Raw genomic sequence first — 26,376 nt, forward strand, 5'->3', positions numbered from 1 at the left:
TTGAGTAAATGGACAATTAGATGTTTGCTTCATTCGAGGAAAGTCAGGACCCTTTCGAAATTTTGGAGAAAAAAATCACCCCAACTCTTAATCCGATCTGGGCCTCTTAAATTCATCTTGTTTACTTTGTTTTGCCAAAACGAAGCACGGGTTGAGTTTGTACGTGCGCAATAACACAGAATAAGGGAAAACAAACCACTGAACATAATTTTATTACAGGAACATATATCGTGGACTGCTAAACAAACATCTTATAGAGTTAAATGAGCATTATGTGTAACAATTGTATTTATTCCAAGGACAATGTCATCACTACGTATTTATTCCAAGGACAATGTCATCACTACGTATTCATTCCAAGGACACTGTCATCACAACGTATTTATTCCAAGGACACTGTCATCACTACGTATTTATTCCAAGGACACTGTCATCACTACGTATTTATTCCAAGGACACTGTCATCACTACGTATTTATTCCAAGGACACTGTCATCACAACGTATTTATACCAATGACGATGTCACCACAGCTTATTTATTCCAAGCACAATGTCATCACAACGTATTTATTCCAAAGACAATGTCATCACAACTTATTTATTCCAAGGACAATGTCATCACAACTTTTTTATTCCAGGGACTCCGGTGGCCTAAGTGGTTAGCGCATCTGCCTCTATGAGGGAGGTCGCGGGTTCGAACCCGGTCGTGTTATCCCAAAGACATAAAGATGGTCCTAGCAGCTGCCTCGCTTGACGTTCAGCATTATGAGGTTAGTGTTAAAACTGGTCGGCCTGGTATCAGGAGAATGTGACTGGGTGAGACATGATGCTACATGGCAGCGGCATGATGCCCGAGTGCTTGGCATCACTATAAGCTGCCACAATGTAAGTATGGCAGCGATATGACTGAACATTTTTGAAAGCTACAATACAAATCTAAATCACATAGACGCATAGACACACACTCACATATTTATTTCAAGGACAGTGTCAGCACATAGTATTTATTCACAATATGATGTCAGCACAACGTAATTTTGAGATTCACCAGTGTGTGAAAAGCTGAACAGCATTTATGAAAATTACGATATCATGTCGAGATCAACTGCGCATGATGAAATGATTACAAAGATATTAAATATAAACATGTAAAAGGAAGTGTACTTACTGAAAAGATATCACGCTAAGATATTTACTATAGCGCCATGAGTAGATGAGGAAAAGTGGTTCAGTATGTAACGTTCCTCTGATCCAACAAGCTTTTTATTTTACAAACGACATATTGGGCAATCTATTTCCGAGAGAACGATTTATGCGTTATTTTATGTTTTTTCTAGATACAGCAGCAAACTAATTATATTGGTAAGGTTATGAAATAAACTGAAAACCGATTTTGAACAATAACTAATGTTTGTTTTATTGGCGAGAACTATCGGGATGGCGCTAATGCCGAAGAAGGACTGTAAAGAAGGGTAGTAACAATGAATTAATTATTATGTTAAATGATGGGACTATCTTTAACTTATGAAAGCAAAATATTTGTCGCAATGAAAAGTGCATGTAGTCATTTAAATTAAATTTGAATACGTTGATCGGTACGTACAGGCTTGATGATTTTGAGTTGTAGGTAATTGGGATTTGAGATTTCAGTTACTGATCTGGGCTAATGCCTTCTATGCGCCATGACTTCACCCTTTCTTTTCTTTCGAGCGTATTCCGTGCGTTACCGCAATGGTCCGCTCGCGAGAAAGCTCAAAAGGGCGCTTCCTGACGGAAGCTCAGCTTTCTCAACTAAAGGTCGGTTGGGTCATCCCCGTAAGAACTAGTCGATATTTACCGCATGCAAATAAATTGCCTGATTTAGTTTTACCCCGCGGTTTCGTGTTTGTTGGCGGAATCGTCGGAAGTTTTCCAGTTCAACCACAATGGTCACGAACTCTGCCGTTTTATCTTTAATGACCACCGAATATAGTTTGATAATTGTATTGAGACTGCTCTAAACAAACACGTTCTCGTTGATGCAGCTGCAACGAATTTAATTTGCCTATGCCGCCAGCGTCAGCATTTTTTTGCTGCGACAACAATTCCAAGTGGCGTAACATTATTATGTTGTGATTTCATCTGGCAACTGTTGTTCTGCTCCAATTTATTTTTTCGTGTCGGTAGCGTTTAGGGTCCATATCACACGCGTACTATTCATATCGTCATCGTTGAGTATAATTCCTGGTCTTATTGGAGTGCAACATGCACACGCACTTTCAACCAAGCATTTTTCTTCAGTGGTACAATTGTCATACAGTCATAAAGAAATCTTCCCGAGCAATATTTATGTCTCCAGTGATTGTGTGTTCTGGGGACTTGACTTGAACTAGACTGATTATGCTTTTGCTTTTTATTATATACCGACGATTTACTACCCCCAGAATAAGACGGAATTTTACCGTCAAATTCCAAAAGTTAGAAAACTATACTGTCACTAATTTCTAACAGTTCAAGATATGAGATCCGATCAGTGCCTATTTAACTATCTCTCAAAGAATTATGCGTAACTAGGAGGTAATAGACGGTGGAACTCCATCATCAGATCTGACCTTCATTTACGTGAGCAATTTAACCCGTGCTCCACGTTTCCACAATTAATAAAGAAAAGTATAATTTTCCGCGAGCGTGATTCAAACCTGGGAATATCTGGAACTGAATAGGCCACGTGGACTCCAAATAACAAATATATTATAACTCTTATTCAAACTTAAAAATATATAAAGATGTTACTGATACACAAAACGACTCCATTTTATAATTGGAATTTATTGTCTAAACTTTTGAGTACAACAATTACTTCTAGTGCATTGGTTCTTTTAATGCAACGAACCTCTCCAAAATAATGATGGAAATAAAATAATTTTGCACGTGTGCATTCATATTCACTGATATAAGGACAATTCTTAACTCAAAATTATTAGATTGACATGTTCTCTAACAGTATTTTGAATCGATTTTACTTACATAAGCGGTGGCTACGTTAGGTTGCTGGTGGTCTAATCTGAGAAAGTTTCTTTTCCTCTTTGAGAATCAGGAACGCATAACCAAAGATTTCTCAGATTAGGCCTAATCTATTCTGTACAACAAAATTAACTTAACGACCCTGCTCCAGGCAGATCAACGATCGGTAGTAGATGAAGAATACAAAACAGAAGGAACCATTCAGGGTTTTCTTGAGCGAGATCCTAATTAGGACAGACCCTTACGGTCATGCACAGAATACGCTCGCATTACACGCGCGAATGCAAAAAGATAAAGTTATAGGGTAAAGCAACCGTTAAACCACATCGTTAACAGAAATAGCAAAATCTCATTTCCTTACTACTTTTGACCCAACCTTACACCCATTCTGTGCTATGTTCTTTTTCAACTAACCTCATTATGGCTATGACAATGACGAGAGATGGTGATATTTTGTAAAAAGTGACTATTCAGAAGTCTGACATTCTGGTTATGCGGATGGGTAGTTTGAATATCAGGTGATTTAGTAAGTTTGAACTTGTTTTCTTGTGAACTAATTTAGGTGGCGCTCACCAGATAATATGTACTTTTGAGAGAGTGACGCATGTAAGGTGAAGTAGTTCACATTTAAAACATGCACAGTGGAGAGAATGTTTGCATACCTCTATGCTACATTAATGTAATGTGGATGATATTTCTTTTGGATATTGTACTTTTGGAAATTTTACATGATTTAAGCACACTGCTAACTAAAATGACTGCTCTCTTGTGTTAAAAAATCAGTCTGAATTAGTCTAAAGTGCACTATACACAGCAGCTATTAAAATAGGGAAAATGAATTTTGCCAGACTAGACAGTACCAGCTTCTGAAAGTGCAATGAATGAATTACAAAATATATTAAATGTAAAAAAAGTTATCGGCTCTTTTTTATACAATTTACCTCTGAAGCTAGCACTTTTTTGAAAGATGCAGATTTGAAGTAAGGCCAAGCTGTATACTCTATAACCCATAGTACACCCATCAATCATACACCAAAATAAAGGGAATTAAAGGTTCTTTGCATTATACCTAAGATATACAAGGTCTTTTTTAAATAGCCAGTATAACCAGTGAGGAAAGCCGGGGACATTCTTTTTCTTTAAAATCCTAACCCTATGCAAAATGCGAAACTGTATAGCGCCACCTCAACGTTAACTAGCTCAAATTTAACCCTGTTTGTTTCGTTTTCCGAATGCTGCAAAACTCACTAGGAAACAAAACGTTGTTTGATTCGAAAGTTCAGTTAACTGTTTCCGCTCTAATCATTTAGTACAAAAATGGCCACATGGATGCTAACGAAAATTATAAAAAAATTGGAATATCTCCGTTGCATTAACTCGTCGTTTGACTGGACTTGAATAGAAGTTACACAATCCATCCATGCTAATATAATAATGTTCTGTCAGCATCCAATAATGAGTCCTCTCAGTATCTGTCATGACGTCTGTTGTACACGTTGAATGAAACAATCCATTATCAGGTAAGCACCCAACGTGACAATCCACCACAATTTAATTACGTAGAAATCTTACGTACTGAAAGGTCAAGTGGGGTTGTCGTCTACCTACACTACATATTCGGCTGCATTATTCAGTGCTGCTGTACCGAGATTTTAGCTGTCTCTAAGAAGACATAATGTCACTGTTTGCCGTTTCTGGTCATTCAAATTAGAGCAAGTCCAATCACAATAAGCGGTCACGAGACCACGACATACTTTTACTGAAAGGTATTTGCGACATCAGCAGGAGATGTCTAACAATTTGACCTCATCTGTCCTCGCATCTTTTAATTCAAATGATGCTTCTTTGCGAATATGCAATTTGCCTATTATAATTTATTTATGCTTTTTAGCTGCATAGCACTGACACAAAAATGAATTTCAAAACAATTTACCTATATGCTTTTTAGCTGCATTATATCGAACTAAAGATAGAGTTGAAAATGACCATGCTGATGGATGTAAATTATACATTTGTTCACAAAATTGATGCCATAATATGATTCTAAGTAACACATTAATATCACTTTGTTAATACTGAGCATCAGTTACAATGAGAATATGATTTTTGTGGTTAGTCAAAGAAGACACTTTTGTCGGTTTTTGGAAATGTTTTTGATGGACGGACATTTTTATTCAAGCAAACGTTAGCGTGGAATTGTGAGATCTCCGCAATCTGGCAGATATCTTACGCAGCAACGCGAGAGTTTGAATGAGATTTTGGGTAAGTAGGTTTTATTTGTCTTCTTAGAAATATTTGTTTGTTGGGTGTTTCAATCTATGGTCTTCAGCAAGAAGGAAATTCCACGAAAAGGAATACTCTATAGAATATACCAAGTCAAATAATAATAACAACAATAATAATAATAACTGATATATATATATATATATATATATATATATATATATATATATATATATATATATATATATATATATATATATATATATATATATATATATATATATATATATATATATCTGGAATAAGTAAATCATACAGCGGCAAGATTCTCTCTTTCCTCAAACAAATACTGTAAATATAAAATGCCGATGTGTTGCTCAGAACCTGCAGGTTTTGAAAAAATGCATCCGCTTGTTTCACACCTTTTGTTGCATTCAACTCTAAAAATGACGGGAGCTATTGGAACATTTAAACGTTTGATTTCACTTTGCTATCTCTATTAAATTTGCTGTGACCTATTTGAGATATGAATTAGTGAACTCAATCACCAGTGATATTTGAACGGGAAGGTTATCCAGCACGAGTGACGCCCACATGAAGACAACTACTGAGAGCGGGTCATTCCGTTATGTTTCATGCATGCCCGTTCTACCTTTGCATGTTTGAACTTGGAGAATCTCGTACAACGCTCACCTGTGCTTCACTATTACCAGAATATATGAATAAATTTCATTATGTCGTACCCACCTTCTTTACATTTTACGAGTAAAGGCATCGACTCTCTCAATTTCCTTCCAGACTTATTGAGGATTTAGTAAAGGCTTGGCTGTAACATCATAAGATTTAATCTTTTTCTTTTTTTTTTGTTCTTTTTTTAGTCAGAATATATTCCGAGATGGATACCAATACGACGTTTCTGGATACATACCATGGATATTATCCAGTTATTACTTGAATTTGGAACTTTGAGACTTCGGTAAGTTCTCCACTGTTTTCCCATTGACGTTGCATTAATATTGCTTTACCGTTTTTTCCCCAATCACGTGACCAACAACGATAAGTATTCACCCGGATATTTTGAATTATATTTTTGATTGCAAACAAAGAAATCTTTGTTTCTGTTTTTTTTCTTTCTTCTTTCTATACTAACACATTTATTTAATATTTCCTGATTTTATGTAACAAAGCCGCAGGAAACGTCGAATATGGCGCTTTTCATTAAATAGGACAGTGAAAAATCCTGCAGTAGCTTTTCTATGAGTATGTGGATTAGAATAACACTTTAAAATTAGTAAAATTAGTAACATTTTCCAAAATTACACTCTCAAGATATTGTGGAGTTCGTTTTAAAACAGACCAGCTAAACTTTTCATGTACGATATTTGACGTTTCGAGATATTTTAGACTTCATTTTAAACAGGCCAACACGTTCCATGTGAAACATTTGAAGAAGTCAAAGACACCGTAGCGACCTAATGTTAATTATTATAACAATGACATCAAAGAGCCACTGTTCCGTAAAGATAATCTGATGGATGAGATGTTTAATCATTTTCTCATTCTCAAACTTCTTGAGAAGTGGGTAAATTGTACAAACTGGCAGAAGAATGACAACTTATGATGGTCGTCCCGCCCCACCAAACTTTCTTTTTTTATCTATACGTCATTGTATTTTTTTTGGGGGGGGGTTGGGGGGGGCGGTGGTGGTGGTGGTTGAGGGAATACGATACCCACTGTCTATCCATCCGTTCGTCGATCAGTATGTCCATGATAACTTCTCTCCTAATCCACTAGGTCGAGAATCACCAAACCTATCAGGCAGGTTGCCAGTGTCCCGACCATTTGCGTGATAGTTATGAGTTTGGGACGCATCTCCTTGGAGGAGGTCCATAATCATACAAGCGAAAATTGCAACTACTGTAGCATTATTAAATACGTTTTTACCAATGCGCATTCTTTGGAAGGCTTCTGCACCTGGAGTCTCAAGGTCCAATTTATACAAATTTTAAATACAATGACGTTTTCAAATATCGTCAGTCCAAACAGCGACGGCATTAGCAATCCTGGGGCCCGATTGGATAATTTTGGTGGCCCCCCCCCCCCCTCGTGAGCACGGCATTTGGAAATAAACTTTTAAACAAGTTTTATATGACATTGAACTTAAACGTTTCTTCCGTCGCTTTAAAACCACTTTCTCTCTACATATATATTTTAAAAAATTACTGACGCGGGGCCCCTGGAGCCCGGGCTCAATATCTCACGTCATGGCAACAACCAACTTTGTGATTTTTGCGAATGAACTACTTGAATTTGAACTTGGTTAGTAACACCATCTCACAAAGTATAATAATAACATCACGTATTATTAAGGTCTCGTGATTTAGAGTTCATAAGTGAAACATTGTACTATCTCTTTGTAGTTCCGGGGTTTGCCCAACGTAAACAAAAATATATAAATATGTTCGTTTGTTTTATTTTTTGTTGTTGTTCTTTTGATAAATTGTCCATGTATGTGCGTATGGGAGTGTGTATATGTACGTGTGTGCGTGTGTGTGTGTGTGTGGTCGTGTGTGTAGAAGTATAATTTGCTTCTATTTACATCTCAAATAAATATTATTTTAAAAAATCTTCTTACGAAGCTAAGATTAACTTTGTGTTGAGACTTATCGTATTATTATTATTATTTTTATTATTATCATTATTATTATTATTATTATTATTATTATTAGTCAAGTTTTCGTGTATCTGATTTGTGATAACATGACTTTTGCTTGAGATAGACGCTCCTACCATTTTGGTGATGTACATCAGGAAAAACGCTACAAAAACAGTATGGTCAAGTTTTTAAACGCGTAGCCATTGACACACCGCCTAACGTATTGAACCCGCTTGGGAAATATAAACTAAGCAAAATGAGGAACCAGCTAAAGGTAATGAAAACTTTTAAATGTATTTACTTTTGATCAAAGTCATTACTATGATTTAATTAATATAGGTACTGACAAAACATACATACATACATATATCCTTCTTATCTAACTTCCTCTTTTCCGCTGGTTCGTGTGACAACGTTTTGCACTAATTCATAAGTTAGGCGAAAATCCGTCACTCGTTTTTTCACGTATGAGAGAAAGAGAGAGAGAGAGAGAGAGAGAGAGAGAGAGAGAGAGAGAGAGAGAGAGAGAGAGAGAGAGAGAGAGAGATGTGTACCATGTTTAATTCATTTAGAACACGGCGATTATTAATATTTTATACTGTTTTTACTTCATCGCTGAATATTTAATTATATAGTTATTTAATTCATCCTAGATTCTGAGAATATAGAAGAGATAGCCTACTATTGAATTATAACCTAATGTATGTGTGTGTGTGTGTGTGTGTGTGTGTGTGTGTGCGTGTGTGTGATTTGGATTTGTAACGTAGCTTTAACAAATTTTCAGTCATATCGCTACGATGTCTGCAGCGAGGCAGTTTACAGTGATCCCTAGCACTGGGGCATCGTATCGCAGACATGTAACATGATGCCCCACCCAGTCACATTATCCTGACACCAGGCCAACCAGTCCTAACACTAACCTCTTAATGCTGAGCACCAAGCAAGGCAACTGCTAGCACCATTTTTTTAAGTCTTTGGAACGGCCGGGTATCGAACCCACGACCTCCCGCATCCGACGCTCTAACCACTAAGCCACCGGAGCGGTCGAATTATAACCTAATGTTGAAACATTATGTATATATGCGTATTAATGTGCCAAGCACGGATCACAATTGAGATACCAACACTATTACAGTATTGATATATCAAATTGCTTGATGTCAACAGATTCAATCCCATGTTATCTTTAATGTGTGTGTGTGTGTGTGTGTGTGTGTGTGTGTTGTGTGTCGATATATTTTGAAAATAATAAATCTATACAGTCAGTCCGAATATTTTTTATTTTCTTTCTTATTGTATCATGTTCAGATTATCATGGATGACATGTAACAAGCTGCAGATGAATGATGATAAAAATGAGGCCATTCTGATCACAACACAAAGACTTTCTCATTCGCATCCTTTACCTCAAACAATAAATATCAACAACGCAAACATTAAATTCACACAATCAGTACGAAACCTAGGTGTTACTCTGGACAGTACTCTCACATTGCACCAACATGTCATGAACATATGCAAGGCTGCATATCTTGAGCTGAGACGCATCAGCTCAATTCGCAAATATCTTTCAGTTGATGCCACTGAAATACTTGTGTGTTCATTAGTACTTTCAAGACTGGACTATTGTAACTCATCTCTGTCTGGTTCATCTCAATATCTACTCCAGAAACTTCAAAACGTTAAAAACACAGCTGCTCGGATCATACTTAGAGTATCACGATCAGAGCACACCTCCCCGCTGCTCTGTACCCTACAAAGGCTATCCATTCGATCCAGAATCAAACGCAAAATTTGTTCTCTGTGTTATGTTTCACTGTCGGACTCTCGTCCAACATACCTATCCGACCTCACCCATGTGTACACACCAGCAAGATACTTACGCTCCTCTTCTGACAATCATATACTCATTATTCCCACTATGAAAACAAAGTCATATGGACAGCGTTCTTTTGTATACCAGCGCCCAGTAACATGGAATGAATTACCCACTGAACTTAGACACAAAGACACAGTGATCACATTCAAGAGGGCTAGCGAAACTCACTTATTTCGACTGCAAGAACAAACTTAAAGACCTAATAATGTTTCCTACCTGAAATATTCTCAGCATGTTTTTTATTTGTTAATGTTTTTCTAATTTCATGGTGTTTGTTTTTGTAATAATATTATTATATGTTTTTTTTTAACTTATATGTGTTGTCTAATGTTGTAAAGCGCTTAGAGCTTCTAAAGATTAGGTGCTATACAAAGTCCTCATTATTATTATTATTATTATTATTATTATTATTATTATTCTCACTCTTTAAAAAGCATCTCGACACCATATTGTGATAGCTACATTGTTACAGTTTACAGGAGTTTGCTTACATTCAGTGACAGAGGCGGAATTAGGAGTACGCGGGGCCTAGGGCCGACCATGACCGCGCGAGGCCAGAGTATCGGTATCTCGATTGGTATGCAACTGCAAACACTGATTATGTCAAGACTAGATCAACTGTTAATTGCGTTACGAAGTTGACTAAGTTGACTTCGCAACTTTGCGTGCAGTACGTGTGGCCTGTATCAGCGTTTCCAATTTACCGGAAAATATAGCTTGACAAACTCATAAGGACGACCGTAGGCCTGAAGAGCGGGTTCCCCTCAAGAGCGGGGCCTGGGGAAAGTATTCTTTAGCTGACGCATGTGTTGGTCAGGCTTTTGACTGGGTCGTTTTTGCTCGTCCAATTGATCAATCAATAGATATTGATCGCAGTGATCCTCTTTTCATTACGCATTCTCTTTATGCTAAGGAGGGTGGCAAACGACAATCACTTGTCGTCGAACAGGAAAAAGATCCTGAGATTTTCTCGTTGTTTCATCTTAAACTAATTCTCCATTTGACCAACCATATAGCAGAATGACGGTAGACAGAGTCAGTCAGTCCCTTACCTAAGATCAAATCAAGCAACCAATACTTGTTGACCATAATGTGTGCGTTCACAAGATTTCCAGAAGCAATTCCTTTGGAGAATATTAAAACTAAAACCATAGTAACTACTTTGCAAATTTATTTTACACACTTTGGCCTCCCCAAAAATCTGTCCATTCTGATCAGGGGTCAAATTTATGTCTGGAATTTTCCAGCAAATTATGTATGAATTATGCATCCAACAATTCAAGTTTTCTGCCTATCACCTTGAAAGCCAAAATGATTTATAAAGATCTCATCAAACTTTGAGAAATATGATTCAGGCATATTGTTTTGATACTGGTAAAGATTGGGAAGAAGGTGTTCATTTGCTGTTGTTTGCTATTAGGGAATCTTTTAAACTAGTTTTTGGACATGCTGTCCGTGGACTATTGTAGTTGTCAGAAGAGAAACCGCTTTGAAATGAAGATACAGAAATTTGTTTTCTTGACTATGTTTCTAATTTCAAAATATAAATTATTAAAAGCATGTGAAATTGCAAGAATTAATCTGCTCTCTACTCAGTCAAAAATTAAATTAAAGAATGATAGAAATATAAGGGAAGGGAGTTTTCAGCCTGGTGAAAGAATTTTGGCTCTCTTACCGTTACCTCAAAGTCCTCTTCAGGTTAAGTAGAATGATCCTTACACAGTTAAAAAGAAACTTTTTAAATTATATCAGTAATACTCATGGTAGTTGAAAACAAATAACAACTTTGCGATATAAATATGTTAAAGGAGTAAAGTTAATTGTACTTGTCCCATCCAGTGAAGATTTATTCTATGAAATGCAATCAGATTTTGGTGGAACCGATCTTACGAAATCAGCAGATACAAATAATTTTGACCAGAATCGTCCTCGTCTGCAGCAGGAAGAAACGAAAGAACTAAAACAGCTATTATTTGAATATGAGCACTTGTTTCCAGATCCTCCAATATGTAAAAATAAAATCTACCATAACGTTGAACGTGTATATTCCACACCTGTGACACGACATCCGTACTGGATGAATCGTCTCAAACAGGAATGGTCGGAAAAAGAAATTCAGTATTTGCTGGAGAATGATTTCATTGAACCGATCAAAAGTGACTGAAATTCATCATATGTTCCTGTACCGAAACCAGAAAATATATTCGACATGTGTGCCAACTAATCAAAAGAGAATAATTTGACAAAAACAAATTAATTTCCATTGCTAAGAATCGATGACTACATTGATAAAATTGGAAATGCAAAATACGTCGCCACGTTTGACCTTCTGAAAGGATTCTGCCAACTTCCACTGACTGAAAGGCAACGGAAATTTCGTCATTCCTAACTCCAGAGGGACTTTATCAATATCAAGTAATCTGTTTCGGATAAAAGCTTCGCCTTGTACTTTTCAACATTTAAAAGACATGATCATATCTGGTCTAGATAAATGTAACTCTTATATCGATATCATCATCTACACTGACAATTCGAAAGATCATTTGGAGACGATTCTAAAATTTTTGATAGACTCAGTGATGCAAATTTGACAATTAATTTATCCAAAGTGAGTTTTGACGTGCTTATGTTACATTTCTAGGACATAGTGTGTGACATGGACAATTTAAGCCTATGGATGCTAAGGTCAAGGCTATCTTTGAATTCCCTGTGCCTGTCAGTAAAAAGCAACTGATGCAATGTTTGGGTATGGCTGGATATTATAGGAAACTTTGCTCCAATTGTTTTATAATTGCAGAACCACTGACTAATTTGTGGAGTATGAAAAGCAGTTTTTATTGGTCTGAAAAATGTTAGGAGGCTTTTGATAAGTTAAAGGCCAGAGAGCAAGAGTGCAATAGTTATTCATTAATGCAATGCGATCTTGAGGCTGAATCATTTGTTGTTTTCAGTGTTTTATTTGGGCTGACATTATTTAATTCAAATTATTTTTCTCTACAAATACAAAGTGCTCTATAATATTCTTGGAAAGAGACGTTAACTTGGAATTACAGCGAATTCAGACAAAGAAACCTTTGATTATGTTACTCTGATTCAACAAAAGACTGTGGGCACATCATGACGATTCGTGTCGTTGGTACATTAGTACATTAGACACTACAGCTTACTACAGGCATGTCAACAACATCAGCGTTGGAAATCATTTGGAATGCCACTAAAGTTTTTTCAGAACATTATTCATTAGGATTTGTGTTGTAATTCTGGTATCATTTGGGATTTAATTCGCAATACCGTAAGTTCTTTTTACATTTATACTTTATAATCTTGGGGGAAAAAATTCTTGAATTTTACAAAGCTTGTTCTTTTTCAGTCTTTTCTATTACTTATTTTATGATCATATAGTCTCAGTAGATGTTGCTTTCTTTCTTTTTGTCCTTATTGTTGTTGTTGTTAACGCTATTGTCAGATTCCTTTGAGGTTTTCGTTTTACACGACCTGTACAAGACCTGTTTTATTACGGGATGCAATATAATCAAGCCATAGTTACACAAATGTATAATTATCCATCGTTATTTCCAATGCCCATCAATTGTGTCAGTGAAGATTGATATAACAACCACCACTGATACAAGCACATTATGACTGTTTGCAATTGCAACCTTGCATCCTTATGGGTTATCATCGTATTGGGTGGTACTATGCTACACACTAGCGTCTGTTGTATCCTTCATGAAAGCCTAAGAAATGTGCAATCAATTGTATGTATGTTCTTTGTTATATTATCGATGAAATGTCATATTCAGTTATCGTTCAATTAGTATTTCACGTGGCATATGTCAATGGGATTTTGTTTGAATTATTTATTGAAGATGCAAATATAAAACTTGTTCATATGCTTCGAACAATCGTAGAGATGGCTAAGTGTTTGTCAAGATATTTTAATTTATGCTCTGATTTTTTTTAAACAGCAGTATTTGTGTACAGCAAGGTGAACCACTATCATCGTTGCTTTTAATTTTTTTAAATCAATGATATATGCACATTTTAAACAAGAAAGCTGCGTTTACCAGTGAAATATATCACATTACTATTTTATTTTATTATTTGCATAAGTTTTACAAAGCTGCTTAATAAGTTAAATAATTATTGTGAAAACTGGGACATAGACGTAAACACTAATGAAATAATAGTAATAATTTTATACGTGTAATTTTTACGGCGATGAATTTTATGAATTGTAAATGAGTTTACGTACATAGGTGCTACTCTCATTTATAACGGAAAATGTCGCAAGTTAAGTCACAAAGTCATATGCTCTATACTTTATTCGATGACGTAAAAATTAAAACTGTTATATCTATTTAACCTAATGGTTCTGCCAGTACCTACACACAGATATGAGCAACAGTGCTGGCTAATGCAAAATATGTCGAATATTTCCATATAAAAGTTCTTACGATATTTTATGTTTAAAACTGTAGACTTCAAATGTAGCCTTGTATAATGACCTTGGACTTTATCCTTTGTAAGTGATAAGTCAGCAAATAGTTGTACGATACTGATATAAAATCATTCATTCCCCTCCCCCCCCCCCAAAAAAAAGTCTTATGAAATTCAGTATTTACTGAAACAATGAAACATTTGCAAGATGACTTTTGGCTACGGAATCTCAAAACGTTAGTTTTTTATCTATGGTTTCCAGATGTTTGGGAGAGACAGGCTAATGATTGGGTAAATATGTCATTGAAAGTTACGACTAGAAATAAATAAATTCAAATTTGGTTTTCTGACTTATCAGTTTCATCAAAACTTGATGCTTATGTAGTATTCGTAACTAATTTCAAGTTTAAGAATTTGTTTAACTTGTATATCATTTGGATAAATGTAAACGGGACCTGGCCAGATTTAGACGTGTAAACCGAGTTATGAAAATTTTATGACATTGAAATCAATGAATCTGGAAGCTTTAGTAACGTAATTCAAATCGAAGAAAAAATTATAAATTATTACCTGTCCTATTTTGGATTAGATAAAACAATTGACAAAATGTATATACATTTCTGTGTAAAGAAGAAAAGTTATATTTTATAGATCGTAGGTGGGTACTGACAGGTCTTTGCTTTCTTGCTTGCTCTACTTACTGTATGCATAAAGTAAATCTGTCACGCAATGGAGAGAAGCTAACTTTGTCGTTTTTGTCAGTGAATTACTAGAGAAGGTTTGTAACACCAGCTCACAAAGTAAAATAATACTACCAAATATTATTAAAGTCTCATGATTTGAGTACATGAGTAAAACATTTGTACTATCTCTCTTTAGTTGCAGGGTTTGCCTGATTTGAACGTGATAAAAAAAATCTAAATTGGTTCGTTTGTTTGATCTTTTGCTCTTTTGATTTTGTGTCCCTGCATAGTTGTGTGGGTGTGTGTATATAACATGCTTCTATTTACATTTAATCTAGTATGGATCATTTTGTTCCTCTCACAAAGCTAATATTAAATTGATTGACATTTTTCAAAAAGTATTGTTATTGTTATAATGATAATAATAATAATAATAATAATAATAATAATAATAATAATAATAATAATTAGTAGTAGTAGTAGTAGTAGTAGTATTCCGGCTTTCATTTATCTGAAATAAAATGAAGAGCTCCCATAATTTTGATGATGTGCAGTTGTATATAAAACTAAACGAATGCATAAATATGTATTATTTTTTTTTACGAAAAAAACAACCGCTTCGGTGGTTTAGTGGTTAGAGCGTCCGCTTCGGATGCGGGAGGTCGTAGGTTTGATCCCTGGCAGAGTCATAAAAATGGTGCTAACAGCTGCCTCGCTTTGCGCTCGGCATTAAGAGGTTAGTATTAGAACTGGTCGGCCTTGTGTCAGGATAATGTGACTAGGTGGGACATCATGCTGCATGTCTGCGGCATGATGTCTCAGTGCTAGACATCACTATAAACTGCCACACTGCAGACATCGTAACGATATGACTGAACATTTGTTAAAGCAACGTTAAAAATCCAAATCACACACACATTTACAAAAAATAACTTACGAAATCCTAATTGAACAGATTTGTTAAAATTTTAGCGTTGCTAATAATAGTCCCAGGAGTACAGAACGTCTGTTTTCCTGTACATGCTACATCTCCCAAATTTTCCACTGCTATGTATATTTGATTTAATTATATCTGATTTAATATACATATTTATTTCAATTTAATTGTTTGTCAGTTTTAATTTTTTTAAAGTTCATATTACATGTTATTGTAATGTAAATTTATTCACTAGAGATGATACTTTTTTTTCGAGCCTAAACACGTGACATAAGACCACGAGTATCCTGGAAGATCAAAAATAAAATCCACGTCTCCCTTGCTGGAGGTAAATTCTCCTGTGCTTTACAAATAACGTCATATTGTGCAATTGTATGATATATTTGCTTTATTTCTACTCAAAAAAAGAACACAGATAACTGGTTATACGTTTTTCTATAGGTACGGGATTGTGTTTATTAGAATTTCTTACAAAATGAGAAACGATGAACTTCGTTGTGCTCTATAATGTATTTGTTTCATTAACGGTCACACTATGTTAAACAAAGTTACACAACATAAGATTACAGTGTATACCTTTGTCCACACTTCAATAAATACGTCGATATGCAGGTCATTCAGTGTGGTATGTTCATATGGGAAAATAAAACCATTTGAAAACATGTCACTTTTCTTTCTATCACAATTAATCTATTACATTATTTAAGATGACATAATTATATTTCCCAATACATGCATGAATTCCACCAATTAGTTTCTTCGACGATTACTATACATGTCGTAAATTTTTAGTGCCCATACAGTCTGATTTTTTTCATCTTCATATTTTTACATTCTTTACTACTGTTCAAAATGTTGTCCCTAAAAGAGGTCTTACGAAAGAGAAATACATCGTTTAGTCACTGAGTAATTCCTGATTACTGCCTATCGTAAACATCCATCTGTTCAGGAGGCGACCTTTGAATTTCCATTCGGGTCGGGATACATTTTTATATCTACCTTAGGATAATTTCCACAACATAAATAATTGATATAATAGCGGTGTGTGTGCGTCCGTGCGTGCGTGTATGTGTATGTGTGTGTTATAAATCAGAGCAAGAGCTTTTCATCTACTTAAAAGTCGGAAATTCCTTTCAATCAGATTCCAGACCCAAACACACCCCGCACGCACACACACACCTACCTCTGCCCCCACCACACACACACACACACACACAGAAAGTTATATGTTCGGTCCCTTAATGTGTTGAATCGACCGTAATCGACAAATATGTCGACAGCTTCAACTTTTTTCACACCAGACTGTTACAATGATTTAATCAGGAGCTCAATACTGTGTTGCCAATTAAGCGTTTGCGGGGGCCCCGGGTGGGGGCCGAGTGGTCTAAAGCCCCCACTGTTACGGATAACTGCCATCTCACCTCTGTCTGCGTGGGTTCAAGTCTCCTGTTCGGCCAAAGTGGGTATGTGAGAAAGCTTGCCAGTAGCTTCTTGTGGTCGGTGGTTCTTTCCGGGGTTCGCCCGGGTTCTTCCTCCACCATTTATACTGGCCGCCATGTATGGCCTATCTTGTGCTGAAAAATGGCGTTCAACCCTACAACGACGACGACAAAGCATTTGCTTACACTGTTTAAAAACGTCAATGTCAAGAGCAACAATGGTTTTCCTAAGCGGCGAAGTAGATTTCAATAATGTGAATGAATTATTATTGAGAGATAGTTTTCTTCAAAAGACAGGTTTAGAAAATTATTAGTATAAAATGCAGGCATGATTTTTTTTTCGGAAATATTTTGGTCGAAAATATATTTTACTTGTATGCGATTTTGTAAAAGTGATTTGCTTTAACCGTTACAAGTGTTAATTTCACATTTAAAGTATGGCAGATTTTGTCACAACCTAGCATTACGTGTTGAATTGGTGACAAATTAAATCCGATGTTTCTTTGTCGTTTTGACGGAAAAGACCGAAGATGATCATATCGCTATTTCCAATGTCTTGTACTGGCAATGGACGGAAAGGTTCCAATAGTCAAATTATGAATGTATGCATATAAAATAATCTGATCAAAAGCATTTTACCATCATATAAATTTTTCATTCCAAACAGCTTCAAATTTAAGACTAGATAACATCCTTTTCTATAAAAATAATTCCTATTTTGATATAAATTGGAATTAAACGTCCATTTTCTCTGAAGAGACAGATTGATAAAGTTTCCTGTTAGGATAGCCTCGGTATAAATAGATATATTTTGCTACGTTTCACTGTTGAAATAACATATATATAATCTACCTCCATAAAGATCACCCCCACCCCCCGGGGGCAGGCTCTGGGATGTAAATAGGCCCGATGCGCCCTTCCGCATATCGTACGAGGCGACTAATTCAGGCAACATTTATTTTTACTGGGAAGTGTAACATGGTGATGTTCCAACAGAGAAGGGGTTGTTATTTTGTTTTGCATGTGTATGGTTTTTATCAGAATAGGACTTTGTATTTCAGCGATGTTGCTCATTTTCTTTTAGGTTTGTTTGACCTTTTTGTAGATACCTAAATTTACTCGGCATTGCAAAATGTAAGATTTAATTGCGTACTATTTTTTATATTAATTACAGCTTTATTCTTGTGTATTGATTACTATGAATAATTGGTACAGCGTCGTTTATGCATTTTCGCGTATCATTGATTATATCAGCAGAAATAATGATTGCAATATTCAAGGTGACGTTATGATTTCAGCAACAGTACCCTTATTGGCTACCATACTTTTTGCAGCGCGCGATACGTTAACAAGGTCAGTCATGTGATTAGATTAGCATCTGTCGACATCTCTTCATTAACATGTTGGTCAGTTTATAATTACCAAGAGTCATCATTTTCGTATCGGAACTAAAGTTCCCACCATATATATATATATATATATATATATATATATATATATATATATATATATATATATATATATATATATATATATATATATATATATATATATATATATATGGGCTTTAGAAGAAATGAGTACATCTGTTTGCTTACTTGACAACGGCGTGTTTCCTCCTTCCAACCCTCATTCCAAACATTTTAAAGCGCAAAAGCAGCAGCAGCAGCACCACCACCACCAAATAATCCATCAGTTTAATTCCCTGAGGAATACATATTGTAGGTTTTTGAAGAGATAAAGCTATTTCCGGATCAGCCTCTGGCTTGTAACCGAAATAGATCTGACTAGATTTCCAAGTATTGTTCTCGCGAAATCTTGTATCGTGTCCTTAGCCTTTGAAATGATGCAGAGGAAGAACCCACCAATATAAACTTGGCGATTTTTTGGGGGGTTGGGGGTTGGGAGGCATTATTAGAGCAGTCGAATTCGTGTGTGCTGTTCATAATAGGAGTTACACATGAAAAGAAAGAAAGAAAGAAAGAAAGAAAGAAAGAAAGAAAGAAAGAAAGAAAGAAAAAAAGAAAGAAAATAAACAAATGAATAGACAAATAAAAAACAAATAAATAAATAAATAAATTAATAAAATAAAAAACAAATAAATAAATAAACAAATAATTAAATAAACAAACAAAATAAATAAATAAATGAGCAAATTTTGCTATATTTTTCACGTTTTTACGCAGACTTTTCTCCATTTTCACTTCAGACTAGCTTATCAACAGGTTTACTCCTTCTATCTTGCAGTAAAACAAATAACTACAAAACTCACCAATACATTTCAAATGTTTGTCTCAGTACACGTGAAAACTCGAGACATGGATTATTGTACAAGAGCTTATAAAAAAAATATGGTACGATAGATACTTTTAACGAAAACGTAGCCAATCCTGTAAAGTCATTTAACTAGGTCTGCGCTTCATTTTCATTTAATATGATCACCGCTAAGTTCGTTGCATCGATATCAAATAGCGCAATTCCTCCTTGTTAACTTGATACATTTCACATTGAAACGCAAAAAACCTAATATCAGTTGGATCAAATAAACAAGTATATTTGCACACATACAAAACAAGCTGGGGATGGGTTTTTCCAATCCCCATTCCAAACATTTTAAAGTGCAAAAGCAGCAGCAGCACCACCACTACCACCACCACCACTACCACCAAATGATCCATCAGTTTAATTCCCAGAGGGATGCATACTGTAGGTTTTTGAATGGCTAGAGCTATTTCCGGATCTGCCTTGTAACCGAAATAGATCTGACTAGATTTCCAAGTATTGTTCTTGCGAAATCTTGTATAGTGGCCTTAGCCTTTGAAATGATGCAGAGGAAGAACCCACCAATATAAACTTGGCGAGAGAAAAAATGGGGGGAGGCATTATTAGAACAGTCGAATTTATGTGTGATGTTCATAATAGGAGTTACACGTGGAAAGAAAGAAAGGAAAGAAAAAAAAAGAAATAATTTATATTGGTGCTTGGCTATATATATATATATATATATATATATATATATATATATATATATATATACATATACATATATATATATATATATATATATATATATATATATATATATATATATATATATATATATATATATATATATATATATATACACAAATAGCCAAACACCAAGGTAAATTATCAAAGACTTCATATGACATATTGTCTGTTGTTTACAAATTTGAATTGTCTGTTGTGTAATTTGTGAAAGACAGGCTTTGGCGTGACATTAGCTTACAAAATCTCAATTGTCTGTTATGTAATTATAAAAGACTTGACATGGCATAAACTTATATATCTTAATTGTCTTTTGTGCACGCATACACACTTACCATCTAGGTACAGATTGATTATAGTCCCTTTCAGGTAGTGTTGTTACCTACCTTGAAATTTATTTATCGTCTCGTATTATTCTGTGCAAAGAAACTAAATGTTCTAAGGGCCAATTTTAGGCCACTCCGCACCATCTAAGCAAGCGCCTCTGCGATCTGGCGATTTACTCTCCAGTTTTGGATGTTATCCCTTCGCTGACAAGTTGGGCGATGGCTTGCTATAAGAGTTTTACAAAATAGTTCCGAAACACTTGGCCGCTGTCTTTGTTTATTTGTGATGACTTACTAAGATCAATCTTCTACATGTCTTGATTTTAATTTTAACTTATTCATATTCTTCGTAAAACTTTGTTAACATGTGTGTTTGGAAATCATAAAATTGTCTGTTCTTTGGAGCACTTCCGCTATTAAGTCATCAGTTTTCGAGGTCGTTGGGATTTACATTCGAAACCGCTTCACCAAAACGAGGGTCTAAGACACTATTTTATTGATCTATGTTTGTCATAAAAAAGCCCTTTTATAAAACTTTGTATGATTGAAATTACAAAGGCATTTCTCCCTATCTCAACAGTTTCCGGGACATATTTTCTGCAATCATTCAAACCAACACAATATGGAAAACGAATATCACAAATACGCAATAACTTGCAAACATCTTGTGCCTAATCTTTGTAGACGGGTAGAGGACATTCATATTGTTATCCACTGATTATTATTACTCGTAGTGCGAGATGACTGCGAGATGACTCTAACACATGGTAATTGCAGTTTTGAAATGTTTTATCTTCAATTCTGAAAATGTTGAACACTGATGTTCTGTATCTATGTCCTACGTTCTGAACGAAATATAACTTTGACAAAGGCAACGGCCAGTCTTGTTAAGCAAGCTACCAATAGATCTATAATGGCATCTTTCTGGTAATATGACATTGCAAATATTAATGAATGGAACAGGGGACGTATACTAATTGTGATACTGTGATATTTCATCTTCAGGTTTTTAAGACTATTCTAAAGGGAAACAACTCTACATCCAAGATAATTTGTAATGGTGAAAACAGAGTCCCAGGCAATATCAGAGATTTGTTTGAAACATGAAATATACATTTTTACATATTCTCTATAATATATTGTGCAAGATGCATTGTAACGATATTTTTAATTCCAGATGGCTGAGAGCCGTTATGGACATTCTTAAAAAGTGTGTACTACTTGAAATTGTGGTATCAGTGATACGTAGATAGAACTGTAAATAGATCGGAGTCACACTTGTCAAAATTGTTTAGCACATGCGTATAGGGTATACATTTGAATAGAGATTGTATTTTAACATCCAACGACGCTATCAAAGTGATTTTAACGATGATATCAAGATTATAATTTAAAAAGGTAAAGATATGTATGATTTCACTTTAATAATTGGTACGATTTGACGTAAATTATTTATGCTCGTGTCAGTCATGTAAAATTTCTTTAAGAAAAAAAAAGAACCAAGAAAAATCAAACAAACAAAAACAGCCACAAACAAGCCAAAATCGACAGTTCATCTGATGAAAGATATGTTCTCTCATAAAGAAAAGTTAAAACGAATTACTAATTTTAGCTATAATCCATTTAATACACACTGCAGAGGCTCGGGTAGTGTTCGGAGCAAAGTGAAGGTGCCTTACATAAATTAATTTTACCGCATGTATGACAGAATTATATTAACATTGAAATAGTTAGGAATACGTCGGTCGGGCGCTGCCTGAGGTAATTTTCGGGTCCAGTAGAAATGTCTGGGTTGTACTCCCGTTGGAATGCGACGAGCATGCGGAATACGTCAGGTTTCTTGGAAATTGTGTGATGTTTCCATCAGTCCTATGAATTGGTCGAAGTGTTTGAAGAAATCAGAGCCGCTTAGACTAGAAAACGAACCGAGATAAATAAGTAATATTTAGTGCCTTGGTGTTCCACGTCGTTTTCCCGAAATATTCATTACAGTAGTATTACCTAAATCCTTTGAATCGGACGCCACCATTATGACAAACATGACTGATTCAAGGTAAATTTTCGCTTCTAATTTTGCAGTTAGAAATATTTTGTGAAAAAGATGTAGATTCTCAAAAGAACTAATATAGCTTCTATTCTACAAGCTGGTTTTCTGTTGTCTTTTTTTTAAATTTTTTTTTATCGAGTATTAATTAAGTCAGATGCAATCTAAAGCTAATGCAGAAAAGCCCGAAGTGATCCAAATGTTTGTGCCGCAGAACTAGAATGTAAAAAATGTTTTCTTTTTTAAATTAACATTGTACTTTTAAATTTCAAAAATCATAATGAATATGCCATTCCTTTTGTAACTGATACATGATTTGAAACTCGATTTTCATAACATTCTTTTTATAGTTTCTATATTTATTCATTGAAGATACAGGTTTCTCTTCTCACAGAAATATGGCGGACTTGCATATTAAGCTATACAAATACAAGATGGCATGTTTTCAAACAATTTGACGGAATGTTTTCGAACTAAGTTAATTTCGAATCGATAGGAAATGTAAGTTGAGAAAGAACTTTCTGGTTCATTATGAAATCAAAGTACTTTAATTAAACGTGATCAATAAAATGTTTTTTAAATGGTGAAAGACACCATACACAGACAGATATTTAATCATTGTGACTATATCATAAAAGTCATACACACACACACACACATCAACACACACACACACACACACACACACACACACACACACACACACACACACACACACACACACACTCATCCATCCATCCCATCCATCCATCCATCCATCCATCCATACATACATATATACATACATACATACATACAAACATACGTACGTACGTACGCACGCACGCACGCATGCACACACACATACACACACATACATACATACATACATACTTCTGCTGATACAACTAACAAAGGGGTTAGGGTTGGGAGGTGCCTGATATCTTTATTCCTTCACAAATTATTATTATTATTATTATTATTATTATTATTATTATTATTATTATTATTATTATCGTATTTTATCCCCCAGACACGTGAAGAGTTTGACATACATGAGATCTAAATTGCATCAAATTTCTTCAATAGTGTCAGATAAACTTAAGTACATGCCCTCGGTGCTAACTCAAGGGAATCACCGACTTGTTGGTAAATTGTTTGCTGTTATTGTTTGTTGTGGTTTTCTTTTGTTTGTATTTTTAACATTATCTTGTAGGCCACTTGATCCTTTGTTTATAGATCATACTTTGACACGATACAGATATATGACGCACACAAACCGGTATAAGACGGATTGTTACAATGGGACAGAAACCCTACTCCTCTTAGAATGAATAAATTGACGGTTTTTTTATTGAGGTTGTTGTTGGAAATTCTATATATCGTTTTAATGTTTCAAAGTTGACCCATCATAAATATTCTTTTACATACATACTTTTGCTTTCTCTCATACTTAGCGCTTTCCTAATTTTTATTACTTTGCCCTATATATAGAGTTTTTTTTTCTTCTTCTCGCAGTAGGTCATCCGTTGATGTTAGCAAAACCGATAAATTAGCCTACTCATTGCGCGATTTTGCTTCTTTTTGTTTTGTGTTATTTTCCATTTTCCTTTGTCTTTTCATGCTTTCATGCTTATGTTTCGCTATATCAAATGGGCAATTTGTTCAGTTTAAAGTTTCATGTTATTAAATAAGTACATTTTTCTGCAAACACTTTGTTTATGCTTATTGATGTTCGCGCATCAAACAAATTTTGCCTAGGGAAACCTCTCTCAATCCATTTGCCAGCGTTTTCTTCTGTTTCTAATAATTTAGTTTTGAAATTTTGTCATTGTATTTTTCTTTCGCATGCCTTATCTTTGTTTGCATTTGCATAATGTCATTATTTGATAGTTAACAAACTAAAGCATTTAAAAGTGAATGTAACTAACATTTACCCAAATTTGCAAATCTATGTTCTTGGTTTAGCTATCCTAAATTTGCTATTGCATTTACTGTAATTGCAGCTTTGCCTGCAGCTAAATGAAAGCACATAACCGCGCGTAAGGGTATTCTTGTAGAAAACTGCAATTAAGAGCAGCTTTCTGCAAAGAAACTGTTAATACATTTCTTCGTCTGGAGAAAAGGTTTGACCCCCCCCCACACACACACACACAAAACATGATCACGTAGAAATATACATTGATGAGGAAACCTATAATATAGCGGCAGCTGGCCGGACCAATGAAAAATTGAACACCCGAGGCCAAAACAAAACTTGAATAGAAAGCTCACTGCTGGTGATGGAATTGGTGCAGGAGAATTTCGACAAGGGACAAGCGGCAGAACTCCAATCAGTACCGCCACAAAGAATTAGAAATCGATAAAACGGATCATTAAAAATAAGGGCAAAAACCATGTTAGAAAAAATAAATACCACATTCTGCAATGTATATCAGATGTAGATGAAAATAGTACAAACACCAACTCGGCGTGAAAGGCCGAAAGAGAGGAGAACTCCGACGAAAAGGAGCAAGATACTTCATATGATGAAAACGAACAGGAGGCTGGTTAGGGTATCGCTTCCATGCCCTTACATTGTATAAGGAAACAGTACCCCGTCAAATAAAAACTGGCATTTCGAGAGAGGAAAACAACACCAGTCCTAGGAAAAAAGACCCCGCCACAAAAGATAACCCCGGTACAAAAGATATATACAAAAATATTCCATAGAAAATGTTATTATACCAGGGGATTTCAATCGGGTGGTATCATATATTGACAGAAGTACGGGAGTTGAGGAAAAGATCAATTATTAAAGGAGACAAACGTAAAATTTATAAGCGAAACAAAATTATATGAAGAAGAAGAAGGGAATTCCCCTATTCATACGGAATTAATGAAGGGAACAGACTAGACCACTTTTAGAAATCGGAAGCGGGAATCGGTAGCGTTGAACACTGAAAATAAAGATCTTATAATGTATAAACACTCGGCGATAGTTCTACAAATAAAAACAAAAGTAAGGGAAAATGGGAAACATGTGTATGGAAGTTGAACAATAGAATATGAAATGATACAAAATATAGGGATATGACTGGGACAACTCTAACAAACTTTATGAGAGAAGAGCATTGTGATATTAACAAATGGGAAAATTTAAAAGCAAGAAAACCTGGAAGAAACCAGAACATAATGTTGGATACAAAAGGGAAAGAAAATTAAAACTGAACTGGAAAAACTAATAAAGAACAACAAAATTAACGGCCAAACTAAAGAAAAGGCAAAAACAGAATATAAGAAAATACAAGATGGGGAAAATGAGGGGACAAAAATAAGAGCCGGGAAGTATGGGGATAACGAGCGAGAGGATTATACTACAGGAAAGAATTTAGAAAAGGAAAAGAAAGGATACTTACAGAAACTAAAGCTGAAAACAAAACGTATAAAGTCAAAGAAAATAGTTTATAACAAATTCAAAATTACTACCAACACCTATACTTCACAAAACATTAATTCAGAGGAAACTGAAAACTACTGCGAGTTTTTAAAAAAATTAACGAAATACATACGAATCTATGTGAGGATCGAATCATCAACAAATAAGTTTTGAAGATGTAATTATAAACATGAGGAAGAGAATATCTCCCAGATCTGATGGTATGATGGCGGAATTTTGTAAAATGTTCAGGAAGTTTTTATCTCAAATTTTAGAATCCTTGTATAATAATATATTATTAAAGTGAGGAAATGGCTAAAACGACGCAAGAATGAACAA

The 26,376-nt window shown here is 35.0% G+C and overlaps 1 protein-coding gene across 1 annotated transcript in view; it reads left to right on the forward strand.

Annotated features, from left to right (window-relative positions):
• Window positions 1-6,070: 6,070 nt before the first annotated feature.
• LOC149801155 (uncharacterized) overlaps window positions 6,071-26,376 on the forward strand; it is a 138,679-nt gene continuing 118,373 nt past the window's right edge. The window contains exon 1 of the mRNA XM_089955179.1: window positions 6,071-6,203. The gene's annotated coding sequence lies outside the window, so the exon portion shown is untranslated. The remainder of the gene's footprint in view (window positions 6,204-26,376) is intronic.

This window comes from Sinohyriopsis cumingii, chromosome 4, assembly GCF_028554795.1.
Source record: "Sinohyriopsis cumingii isolate HCF-2022 chromosome 4, ASM2855479v2, whole genome shotgun sequence".
Taxonomy (NCBI): domain Eukaryota; kingdom Metazoa; phylum Mollusca; class Bivalvia; order Unionida; family Unionidae; genus Sinohyriopsis; species Sinohyriopsis cumingii.